The sequence below is a fragment of the Rhinopithecus roxellana genome, chromosome 13, assembly GCF_007565055.1.
Source record: "Rhinopithecus roxellana isolate Shanxi Qingling chromosome 13, ASM756505v1, whole genome shotgun sequence".
Taxonomy (NCBI): domain Eukaryota; kingdom Metazoa; phylum Chordata; class Mammalia; order Primates; family Cercopithecidae; genus Rhinopithecus; species Rhinopithecus roxellana.
This window is the reverse complement of record NC_044561.1, coordinates 56,941,560-56,954,761: the sequence shown is the minus strand read 5'-3', so window position 1 is coordinate 56,954,761 and position 13,202 is coordinate 56,941,560. Positions and strand designations below refer to the sequence as shown.

General features: G+C 51.6%; 2 pseudogenes; one reads left to right on the top strand and one right to left on the bottom strand.

Moving 5' to 3' along the window:
• Nucleotides 1–6,252, bottom strand: part of LOC104674728 — a 116,613-nt pseudogene extending 110,361 nt beyond the window's left edge.
• Nucleotides 6,253–7,536: 1,284 nt separating this feature from the next.
• Nucleotides 7,537–12,115, top strand: LOC104674725 (annotated as a pseudogene).
• Nucleotides 12,116–13,202: the final 1,087 nt, after the last annotated feature.

Here is a 13,202-nt window from a genome sequence, read left to right as displayed (position 1 = left end):
CAACACCTCAGAGACCAGCTTTGTCCCCCACCCACCTTTCTCCCCACATGAACACCTGCTTTCGGGAAGCCAAAGTGGGTCCACAGCAGCTTCCACCCCTGTTCTCACTCCCAGGGCAGACCAAGCAGCAAGAACACATGACACACAGCCCTGGTGACCCTGTCCCCTCCCTACCTATGCCTATTCTCCCATCAGACCTGGCTTCTTTGAGGGCTGCCTCAGTCCTGTGCAGGTCTTACCTGGCTCAGAGCAGATGATACCTCGCACCTCCCACCCTGAATCACATGTCTATATCCAGCACATGCTAGAGAGGCCCAGCACACTCTGGGTCACATCCAGAAACTCCACAATAGGGGAGGAGACAAGCTGTTTCCCAGGAAGAGCAGCTCCCCAGGCCTGGTCATTCTCAGACTCCTCCAGTCAAAGGCCGGGCACAGCAAGCTGGGATTGCCACGCTTCACTGTGACCCACAAGACTGGCCTTGCCTCCTCTATGGGAAGAGATCCCTCCACACAACCACAAACCCAGACATAACAGAACAGGACAGGCTGGGCGCCAGTGAGGCCAGCCAGATCTCCACACAAAGGCTCTGCTCTTAAGCAGGAGGCAGCCTCAGGGGCAAAATTTCCTGAACCAACTCAGGTCAGGCCTCACATACAAGAGCCCCAGAAGCTGCAAAAGCACCAGCTCAGCCAGCCAGGAACCCAGGGACACACCCTTCTGAGACCCAGACTCCAAGTGAGGATCGCTGGGATTCAGCAGAACAGGAGGATGTGACAGCTGGTGGACCAATACTTCCCAACCCCCTTCCAGCAAGCAGCTGTGAACCTGCCATAGGAGCGGTGAGAGGCAGGATGGTGGTCTGGGAAGAAGGATCCTAGACTGGGTGTCCCATAGGATCAGGTTGTGACAGATCCCACAGCCAACACTCATGCCCTAGCCAAACCCAAACCCAACAGCTCCCCAAAGCCCTCCATGTAAATAGCCTGTGCACTGCAAAGCAGATACCTCAGGGAACAATCTGACGGCTGTGAAGAAGACGCAGCCTCAAGAGGGTTCTACAAGCCTTCTGTAAGCAAAGCGTTCTTTGCTTGGGTGCCTATTCAAAGCACTAGGGAAGCTCTTAAAAGATACAGGGAGAGGCACAGTAGCTCACGTCTGTAAACTCAGCATTGTGGGAGGCAGAGGCAGGAGTACAGCTTGAGGTTAGGACTTTAAGAACAGCCTGGGTGGAATAGTGAGAATCTGTCTCTACAAAATGCAAAAATTAGCATGGGATGGTGGTATATGCCCATAGTCCCACCCACTTGGGAGGCTGAGAAGGGAGGATTCCTTGAACCTGGGAGGTCAGGGTTGCAGTGCTCATGATCATACCACTGCGCTACAACCTGGGCCACAGCACAAGATCCTGTTACAATCAAACAAACAACAAAAAACCAAAGATACATGTCTTCCACCCCATCAAATAAATCCAAATCTCCGCAGAGTGACACAGGATGTTCGCATTTTAAAATATCTCCTTTACTGAAGTAAATGTATAGTAATGGCTGAAAAACACTGAGTTATGTAAATACACTTCCTATGACTTATTTGTAGACCTTTCATATCTACCAATTTCTACAAACCCTCTCTGTGGGCTTCAGAAGCCAGAATGGACAGGGCCAGGTGTGAGGTGTCTTAGCACACTGAGGGTAGAGCACAGCTTCCAGCTCAGGGGGACCCATTTCTGAGGCGACGGCACCCACCAGGGGCTCCGCCTGTATTCAGAGGGAAAATCACACCTCAGAGCCCCAGAGACCCAAAAGAAAGCTCGAATTCAGCAGATACCTGCCAGTGGACCCTGGAGCGGCAGCCCCAGGAAAAACTGCCATTGCACTGTCAGCTCCCTCCAGCCTTCTCTCAGGTCCCAGCAGGAGGAGGGCTCTGACTAAGCTCAGAGGTCTCAACAAATGGTGGGTTGAACCTCAGAGGAGTTACTAATAGGCCTATAGTTACCTCAAGACTCCACCTGATCAGGGCCAGAAATGAGTCCTGGGAGGGCAGCCAGGACAGGAAGAAAGCAGGACAGAGAAGAAACACAGGGAGAGGGGGCCCTGTGACCAAGTCAGATATGGAGGGAACCAAGGGAACGAGAGGAGCCCTGATGATTGTGCTCCCCACAGTCCCTGCATGTCTGTGTCCCCTGAGAATTCAGGATGAGGAGCTCACTCTTGCCCTTCACCTGTTCCTGGGCTCTGGCAGGCTGGCCTGCTTCCTGCCCCAGCCTCACCTACTCTCCGCAGTCGTCACCACTGATGTGGGCAAGCTGATCGCTCTCGTTTGCTGGGCTCTCACTCTCCACCCAATGGCACCAAGTTAACTTCTTTGCATGCTTTATTTTCTGTGATTAAAAAGGGAAGCAATTCTCACTAATGCCATTTCTCAGAGGAGAAAACAGGCACAGGGATGTTCTATGACTTCCTCACGATCACCAAGGTACAAGTGGGAGCTGGGCTTTGAATGGAGGTCTACCCATGCTCCTAAATTTGAGCCGTCCTCCAAGGAAAGGACAGCACTGTAAAAGCTCAGTGAATGGGATGGGAGGGTCCTCACTAAGGCCTGACCAGGCTGGAACCCTGATATCCAACTTCTAGCCTCCAGAACTGGGAGAAACATAATTCTGTTTTTGATCAGCTCCCCAGGCTATGGCTCTTTGTTGCAACATCCTGAACTAGCCCAGAAGTGCTATTCCATCATCTGTGTCATATTCCATCATTCAGAAGGGAGTCACTAACCCCTCAGTGCTGTCTTTGTGCATGCTGCCCACCCTAGGCTGAGATGAGGCACAGGGTCTGGATCTAAATAAAATGGGAAGGCACTGGAAGGTACAATGTCAGAGGAGGAGGTCTGTATTTCATTTAATCTCAACCTCTACTGATGCAGCATGAAAGACGAGGCCCAGAGCAAAAGTGTCTTCTCCTGAGACCACACTGTGGACCCCAGTCCCACTGGAGTTCTATTCCATGCTACCTCTCACCCCTTCTTTTATTTCTTCCATCTGTAAGTGTGTGCAATATCTACAGGGAACACCACACCATGAGTTTTATAAGATCTATCTCAAACACACCTCATGAGTTCCCCAAGAAGGGGAAGCAAGCATACCCCCATTGTGCATGCTAGGGAGGCCCCAAAACACCAAAGGAGTTCTCCAGGGTCTCACAACTGCTAAGATAAAGGTTGTTTGACTCAGCACTGTCTCCTCAAACGTGGGACCCTGGTTACCTCCAGGTCTTCCCAAGGTGCTGAAGGGGCACACTTTGGCATAATGGTGAAAGGTAAGGAGTTGACGGGGGAGGGTGAGTGGCCAGAAACCCAGTGGGGACTTTCAGTAGGTCTTATGGGAAGGAGGAGCTTAAGGGATGGAACCTACATGATGTGACTTCACTTCCTTGCTGATAGATCCCCAACAGAACTCAGAATTCTGGTAACTAGGCACCCATATTCTAGAGACAGCCCCATTTCCAGCTCAGTTGGTAGTTGACAGTCAAGAGAACAACATGTTCTCCTGCTGTGTCCCGACCTGCTGCCGACCTCCTCATCGCAGAAGAGGCCAAAATGAGACTGTTTCCCAAGAATATAGACATTGGTTCAACCCTCACCCTCGATGCCTCTGGCCCTTTGCCAGAAGGCACCCATAGGTAACACAGGGCCCAGGGCAGGCCCGTCCAGGCCAGGCCTCAACTGTCACCATCAGGGCAGTGCTGAACCCCTCCTCATGTGTTTGGGGAAAATAGGAAAGAGGGGCCCTCCCTGGACAGGAGCAGGTGGGTTGTCAGGGGTTTGGAGCCTGGTCAGTGTGTCAGGTTCACAGCGAAGACCATGCCTTCAGGATGGGAAGGTGAGTGTCGAGGACACAGTTTGTCTGCTCAGATCTGAATCCCAAGACCTCAAGCTTTATCTGCTGGAGACCTCAACCTTCTCTGGCTGGAGGTCTATGCAGATGCTCCTATGTGCCAAATCCTGTTTGGGAAGGGGGCGCCAGGGAAGACTTCTAATTGGGGTGTCCCTCTATGGGGTCAACCACGCAGGCCACTGACACCTCCTTGCCCGGCTCTCGGGCACTCTCTTTGCAGAGCTCCACACAGCAGATCAAGCAGGAGCTGTTGGATGGATTCCATTTCTCCATCTTCTTCAAAGAAGGGCAGGGGCCCCCTACTACCAACCACGGCCAGTGCTGGTCTGGGGTGAGATTGGGCACAGAAGGGTCTTCAAAGACAGGGACTCGAAAAAACCAGGGTGGGCCCAGGACTCAGACACGAATATGGGGAATCCCTAGGCTCTGTCCTAGGGCTTTCCCACTTGAGTGAGCCACTGTCCTCTCCCAAAGGAATCTGGCTGCCATTAGTCCCCAGTGGCAACTTGGTTACTGGCAAAGTCCCTTTCACCTATCAGAGGAAGATCAGAGAAAATCCTTCTGTTTTCACTTGATGCTATGCCAGGAGTATCTCAGCATGTTGCTACAAGAATTGAGTACAATGGCAACACTGTAGCAACATACTCATCCTGTTACCATTTTAACTCCCCACCCTAAGTGTATCTCCTGCAACAGGCAGCTCCCCTGCCCTGCCAGACCTCCTCCAGGACTTAAAATTCAACACTTCTACACAAACAAGTTGTGGGGGCTAGTGATTACAACAAAAGAAGTTGAAGCTACTCTATGCATCTGTGTTTAAAGTGTCATCTCAGAGAAGTCATCCCTGCAGACCCGCCAGGCAGGAGCTGCACCCTTGTATGTCACTGTAATATTCCTTAAGGGAGGCCATGTTCCACAGCAGGTCAGCCTCTCAGTGCTGGTGGAGCCTATCATGATAAAATTTCCTTTCTAGGCAGCCTTTCTGCAGGGAGCATAATCCTATGTGTCTCCTAATAGGCTGGAGCAGTTTCCCAGGGCTGCCATAACATGCTCGCTGATGGAAGGGCTTAACCACAGAAATCTGGTTCCTCACAATTCTGGAGACTGGAAGCCCAACATCAAGCTGTCAACCAGGGATGGTTTCTCTGGGCCTCTCTCCTTGCCTTGGAGATGGCTGATTTCTATCTCAGTCAGCACAGGGTCTTCTCTTGAACTTCTCTGTGCGCTGACCACCTCTCCTTGTAAGAATCCCAGGCATATTAATTTAGGGACCACCCTAATGAACTCACTTCACCTGAATTACCTCTTCGAGAACTCTGTGTCCAAACACTGTCACATTCTGAGTCTTTGGGGTTGAGAATAGAAACAGTTATATTTGGGGGAGGGGACACAATTCAACCCATAAAATATACAAATCCCCTGTGGAAGACACACACCCAGAAAAGGGATATCTGGGTGAAAGGATGTGCAGATACCAAGTTTCAACAGCTCTAGTCAGTTGACTTTCCAAAAGGGCTCCAGCTGCTCACAGGGTCACCAGCAGCTTCTGAAGGTAGCTGCTTCTCTGAACACATCCTCCCGTGAATACTAACATGCTCTTAAATTTATGCCAATCTGCTGTCAGTGTGGCAGAGAAAATCACCTTGTGTCATTTCCAGTTTCAAACCTACATTTGTGTAACCTTTCCCGGTTTCAATGCCTGCCTGCGTTTTCTCTTCCATGAGTCACCTGGCAGATCCTGGGCCTTGGGGTGTGCTTCCTCCCACCCTGGAGTCTTCCAGCATTTTTCTCTTGGCTAGGGCTGGGATGGACATAGCTGTTTTTCCAGACTCCCTTTCATGTTAAAGAACAAAAACAATCATATCCCTTTAAGTTAAAATGTTCTTCTAGAGCGTCTTGTCATGTGTGCTGTCACTATAATGAGGAGGGGATGAGACCTCCCCAGGTGCTTCCCCTCCATACCAGAAGTAGAGCCTCAGGTAGCCTAGAGGGATTTTCATCCTGTCCTCCCTGTGGAAGGCGCTCTCTTCTAACCCAGGTGCTGCTGAGCAAGCATTTGACATCCAAAAGCCCGCGTCTCCTCTTCTCCACCATGAGGGTGATTTTTGAGGATTGCAGGGATGATGCTCTTCATGCAGGCTGTTGATACAGAGGGTGCTGTTGCCCCACAACTGACATTCACCATCCCGATGCCTTGAAGGCATGAATCATTTTATCCTTTCCCATCCTCACATGCAATTTTTCTTTGAAAGCCTAGAACCGTTTTCACCATGGGCACCCAGGTTCTCCACATGCACAAGTACCTCAAGGGTTGGTACTTCTTGGTGTGAGTTCCAGATCCCGATCCTCTGGTGGTTCATGGTGTTACCAGTGACCCCACGTCCCTCCTTGTCCCCCAAGTATGAAAATGAGACTGGCAGGATGCCAATTTTCCAGCCCAGCACAGGGGAGAAGCTGTTGGAGTCCCTGGTTCCAGCCTTTCTAACTAAACCCATCTCATCTTATGCCACCTGACGGGGTCCCTCCTGGGACTTTATCACCGTGCCACACTTTTTGGAACTACTGGTTAGAAGGTGAGTGTCCATCCCCTCCAAGGCACCGAGGTGTCTCTGTCCCCTACTGGCTGTGTCTTTAAGATGCAGCTCTTGGAGCCTCAGTTGGCTCCTCTGGAACGGGGAGTAGTGAGAAGATGAACCTCACAGGGTTTTTGTAGGGGCTGAATGATCTAAGACACGGCAATCAAAAGGTCCCTAGAGACTAAAACTCTGGACAATCTGCTGTGGGTGCTGTGATTCATGTTTATTACTTTTCTCTTCCCCCTCACTGAAGCAGCTCTCAGCATTCTGTCACAATGGCCCATATCTCTTGCTGTTTGGAAAGGCACAGAGAAAGCAAGTCCGTGATGGCATTGGTAAAGGATGTCTGAGATTCTTTCTGGCTGGACTTTCTCCTTGACACAGAAGAGGGGTCCCTTGGTGCTGAAAAAGGAGCCACAGGCACACTCAGACATCTGGAGAGGCTCACTGGGGTTCTCCAATGGTTAGGTTTCACTCATTCAACACATACATACAAAACACCTCATTTGTACATCGTTCTTCTTGTGGCTTGGCATAATTTCATAAACAAAGCAGATGACAATCCCTGGGCCTCAATTCTACTCAGAGTCAGGTGCTCACAGTAGACACAATAAACAGGTCATATCTACAGAATGTTAGAAGTGAAACCCTCATGGCCTCCTCTACGTATAGTGGCATCCTCCCAGATTCTGACTAGAATGATGGAGCCCAGCAACACGTATAAACTGGGGGATTGAGGGTTCTGAAGGGCCTCTTCACCCACAAAACATGGGGGAAAATGTGTGGACTCTGGCTGGGGAGAGACTAAAGGAGCCCTGGGGTTCATATGTCTTAGAATTCCCATGACAAGGCTGACATCTGGGGACTTCCTCTGCAAGAGGCAAATACTGAGTTCTGTAAATGGAAACTTAGGTCCCCTGCAAATGAGAAGTGAGGCTCAGGTCACAGCTGGCCACTGAGAGACCATCCCCAGCACTGTGGCTTCCCAGGTCTCCCTGTTCTCCTCCATCTGACTTCTGCACCTACCCACCTAACCTCAGGACCAGGGGAAACAGAGCTGGAGCTTTGATGAACAAGCTGCTCACAAATCTGCCTGGAGCTGCAGTCCTGAGTGCTCAGGTGCACAGTGGTGTGCTCCAGGGCTGTTGGGAAGACAATGTCAGCGGGACACTGGGGCGCAGAAGGGTCTGTACAGCCCTGCTACATGGCCAGATCTGCCCCTTCCAGGACAGCACTGATGGCTTGTGGTAGGGTGGGGCTGTCTTCTACACAGGCAGCAAAGGGCCAGGGATACAGATCCACACAAGGGTGCCCTGGAGGGTTGTGTGGGAGAAGGCCAGTCCTCTGACTCAGCTGTCCACTCCATCACCAGCACCACCTCCTCCATTTTGTTCACCTGGCCCCCTGAAAACACTTCAGTTTGCTGCCAGGCCCTGCAACGGTCATATTTCTGGATAAAGCTGGCCTTCAGGACCTTCACCTGGCCTGGACTGGGCTTGGAGGACCATCAGGAAATTGTGCTAGGCCAGTTGGTGCTTCCAGAGCCCAAGGAGGCCAAGCCAAAAGGTGAGGAGGCTTGCAGTCTCGAAGACTTTCAGGGGGTTGTGTTTCAGGGCTACAATTCCCTTAAATTCCATCCAGTCATTTCTGTACTTGGAAATTCCAGTAAAAAGTGACTGGTGTGGTGACCTTTTCTCTTTTTCCAGATCCTGCTCCACCTCCTAGGCAACACGCATTATCAATGCTGGCCCTGGAGCCAGCACCACCACTGCTGGCAGACCTGCAGCCTGCTCTGGAGTCAGAGTCATGTGCAACCCTGGATGCACCAGGATATTTATGTTCAGCATCAGCACCAGCACTGGCACCATGGGAAGGGCCTCCTCCAGGAACAGTGCTGGAGCCACAGTTAGCCCCAGAGTCCCTCTGTCCCTGTCTCTGGGGTGACTTTTGGCAGTCCCGTGACATCACGACCTTCCCTCCCAGGCTGCTGGCAGAGCAGCTGACCCTCATGGATGCGGTGAGCAGCTGGGCTTTCCAGGCTGTGCCTCTGGCACCAGCTGGCTCAGACCACCCTCTCCCTGAGGAGCGGCCAATGCCCTGGGTCCAATTTCAGCCGCACTTCTTACCAACCATGGGATCTCGATGAGTTTCCTCACCTACAAGCCTTCCCTGTCTGCATGTGGACAGCAAAGATGGGACATCACCCATGCCAGCTGCACAGTGACTGCAGACTGAATAACAGGAGATGAACAGAAAGCAGGACAGGGCAGGTTACCACTGAGGGGCAGGCAGGGCCATGGGTCACTCTTCCAGCTGCTCAGGAGCCTCACCACCCTCAGTACTTGTTAGGTAAATGATGCATACTAGATTTTATGGTAGACACCCAAACAGAGCCCAAGGTTGCAGCTGCCACAAGGAAAGTGCACCAGTAGGGAGAGAAGGAGTAGAGGGCTGATTGGGATGGGAGGAAGTAGAGACCTCAGGATGGGCAGGCCTGAGCCACCTTCTAGTTCTTGGAGTGAGGATGGCCAGGGAGAAAATGTCGCTCTCACTTCCCACCCTTGTTGGGTTCTGGGCCATGATGCATTCAGGGCCGTCAGTGGGCAGAAAACCAAACGCAGGGACTCCCACATGTCTGGAGCTTTCTGAGCTCCATCTCTGTTCCTGCCAGAGACTGTGGATGACTGTGAGTTCACTTCCTGCCTGGTACTGTGGGTGACTCTGAGCTGGGGTGTGCTGTATCCGTGACACTATCCTACTCCCCCAAAGGAGCTGCTCAAGAAGGTGGAGCTCTACGAATGCATGGGCTCCATCTGGGGCCAATGACATCAGAAGGGGAGTGAGCACGTGGCACCCACAGTTTGTGCCACCATTGCACACTTCAACAGGTTCACCAACTGTGTCACCACCTCCTGCCTTGGGGAAAACAGCATGAGGGCCCAGGACAGGGCCAGGTTGGTGGAGCACTGGATCAAGGTGGCCAGGATAAGCCATGGTTGGGCCTTGGAATTCCCTCTCTAAAAATGGGGAACTGTATCTTCTCCTCCATTGGCTTTCAGGATTAGCATCTGTATCTCTAGCCTGAGCCCTGCCCATCCCCTAGGCCCTTCTTCCCAGAGCTTCCCTGACCTTGACCCCTATGGAACAGTGGTGGCTGCTCACTTCTGACCTGGGATCTTCCTTGGGTTGAACTGAAATCCTCCCAGATGAGTGACATTCACTCAGCCCCAGGTGTACCCTCCTGAGGCTCCCTGGGCCTCTGCTTCATTCAGGAAGGGAGACCTCAGAAGAGGGGGGCTGAGGCTGAAGTGGGTCTGACTTCAACTCTGGACCTCACAGCTCACTCTTCCCTCTCCAGGAGTGCCTAAGCCTCAACAACTTCTCCTCAGTGCATGCCATCGTCTCTGCTCTCTGCAGCAACCCAATACATCGGCTACACAAGACGTGGGCAGGAGTGTCCAGGTGAGGAGCTCCTTCCAGGGGAGCACCAGTGTTGACCTAGGGATGCATAGGTCTCCCCATATGCCCTCAATGACTCTGAAACATTCTTGGAGACAGGGACATTGGAGGTAGGGATGGGCTGGTGAGTGTAGTCACTAAGCTGCCCTGGACTCCTAGGCAAGGATTTCCAACTCAGGACTAAGGGTTTTTTAACCATCAGGAACAGGCTAGAGCCAACTGGAGGCTTTCAAGTATTTGTACCCAGCAGTGGAACTGTGTCCAGCTGGAAGCTAACTGTGAGCACGCAGAGGCTCATGTGAAGTAGAGATGGCCCAGGGGAGGAGGATGACAGTCCCACCCTGGTCCTCTGGAGCCCTTGTCATCAGAGGACCCCACTGGAAATGCTCACACAGGAAGCTGGGATTCACTGGGTTTTCAAACAAAAGGGATTGGAACTCACAAATCTGCCCCCTGATTGCCAAATTTACCCTTTTTTCTTTCCTCTGTCCATAGCAAAAACACAAAATATTTAAAAGAACTGTGCAAAAAAGACACTGCAGTGAAGAGGGACCTGTTGATAAAGGTACAGTGGAGTCTGGGAGATGCAGGACACGTGTTTAAGGGTCACAGAAAAGAGTGAGTTTGGAAGGGCATTGGACCCGGTGTGGAGTGGTTATTTGGTAATGTTTTGACTTACCTACGGAACGTGGACTTTAAAGATTCCCTCCAGGCCTACTTTGGGCAACCAGGAAGAGAGGTGTGGGGGTCCATGGGCACTTGGGGGCATGGGGACAGGAGGCCCTGGAAATGGGATGTGGCAATGGCTGCTGGGCTTCTGAGCGGGAGTGATGAGCTGCAGCATTAGCAGGACTCTGGCTCCCATGCTGGTCCATGCTGCTGGCATGGAGCTTCCTCCAGGCTGGGGGATGCTCATTATAGGTGGGACTTTCTTCCTTCTTCAAACTGGGAGCAATTCCTCAGGAAGCCAGGCCTCTGCTGTTGCTTCTGTATGCAGCACAACTCCATGGTCAGGGGGCCTCTGCCCACACTGGGGGAAAGAGGGAATGACAACAGAGGAAGCTCATGTGCCAGGGAGTCCAGTAGACAGCACAGCTATGGGTACTAATGGGCAACTTCAGGACAGATGTATGTGCTTGCTGGGACTCCCTGCTCTGCCCTTTGCAGACATCTGAAAATGGTCATGTCACAGGATGCTCACCAGTTAGCAGTGACACATGCTCATGACAAGTATCTGGGGGATCCATGCATTCCTAGGGGATCCTCCCTGACCAGATCTTGGAAACCTCCATGCAAATGAGAAGGCAACATGTCACCCCACCCAGGATTCTGGAAAACCCTGCCATATCCGTCAGAGATGTCACCTCAGGAGGCCACATCCTGAGTGGAGGAAGAGAGAGTTCTGTGCACGGAACTCCCCTGGGGGATCATTGGCGAGGCCAAACCATGGATTTGGCATGGCGCAAACCCGGTTTGTGTGGCAGAGACTCCAGTGGGGCTCAGATACGCAGGTGCCACTTAACCGGGTCTCCTAAAATGCCCTGCCCCTTTCCCATCACAACTCTGTCAGGCTGAAGACCCAGACACTCAGAGACTCCAGAGAGCAAGACCCTGATGGGTGGTGGTGCTGGGATGTGGGGTGAAGGCAGCTGAGACAGAACCTCCAGGAAGGGGAGGAGATTCCCTCTCTTTTTTGGTCCTGGGGAGTCACTGCCCACTCTGGGTCTCTGTTTCCTCATCTGGAAAATGAAGGAATGCTGAGCCTGTAGTGCAGGCCTCACAGGGTGGAAATGAGGTTCAAGAAAAGAAAGCAATTGGAGGGTGCTCGTGAATGGTTCTTCCTCAGAGGGATGAGGGGGAGAACAATGACAACAGCTGCAGGAAACTGAGCACTCAAGAGGCCCTGTGAGGTAGCTGTGGTTTCCATGGCTCTTTACAGAAGAGGAAACAGTCTCAGGAAGGCCTGGCTGCATGATTGGGTGACACACACAGGGAGTGTGGAGCTGGGCCGGTGGTATGAGCATTGTGCCAGGTGACTCACACCAGTCCCTGGGGATCCAAGTGTGGGGTGGCTGGGGTGTAACTGGGGGAAGGGAGGAGAGCCTCACTGTCCCTGTCCCTGACACCTGGCAGACGGGGAGCTTTAAGGTGGCCACCCAGGAGAGGAACCCCCAGAGAGCCCAGATGAGGCTGCAGAGACAGAAGAAGGTGAGTGAGACTGTGGCATGGAGGGACCGCAGGCGATCAGAGGACAGGGCTCTTTTGGCCACAGCTGGAGACCTCCATATCAAGACAGTGAGGCCTTCCTCCCCAGCTCTGTCCTCCTATGGCCACTGGGCCTGGAAAACCTCCATTGGAGAGATCAGAGCAAGGGTCTGAAAAAGCAGGACTCAGAGTGGATGTGGGGAAGGGTAATGCTGGGACCACAGGCCCTTGTGACTTGTTAAAATTCCACCACAGTGGTAACTAGGAGTGATTGCTAGACTTGGAGGTCAGCTGGAAAGAGGAGGCAGAGAATTGGGAAAGGCACCTACCTGTTCATGCACAGATAAAGGGATAAAGAAACTGCAGTACACAAGGGAATCCTCTTCGGCAATAGAAATTCATGAATCTATGTCATCTACAGCAACGTACAGAAACCTGGAGGACATGACCTTCTATGAAATGAGCCAGGAAGAGAGAGACAAACATGGCACGATTCCATGCCAGTGAGAATGAGATCAACTTTCTCTCTAAATGACTTTATCCCCTAGAAGTAGAACGTTCCACAGTCATGAAGAGAGCCTGGGGGTTGGGGAGGCAGTGCAGGAACTGGGAAATGGATACAATGTTAACTCAGATGACAGGAATAAATTCAGCTGTTCTACTCCACAGCAGGATGTCTAGAGTTAACTGTATCCTATCTTATTTTCCAAAAAAAGGCTAAAAAGAAGGATTCTGAGTATTGCAACCACAGAGAACTAATAAACAACAACTACACAAGGTAACAGAAACAGTCAATGCCTTGCTTTCATCATTAAACAAGGTACAAATGCATGGACTAAACTGTCCCACTCTACTCTTTAATTGTATACCTTTACTAGAGAGCAAATTGGTTTAAGGACATAGAAATAAACAATGCTGAAGTTCATGCTAGACCACAAAATGCCCTGCATTTCCAAAGATATTTGGAGAAATCCAAACTACATTGGATGCATCACACTCTCTGATTAGAACTTTCACTCAAACTCTAGGGACCTGCTTCCACAGGGATGAGTGGAAGAGAACAGAGAACC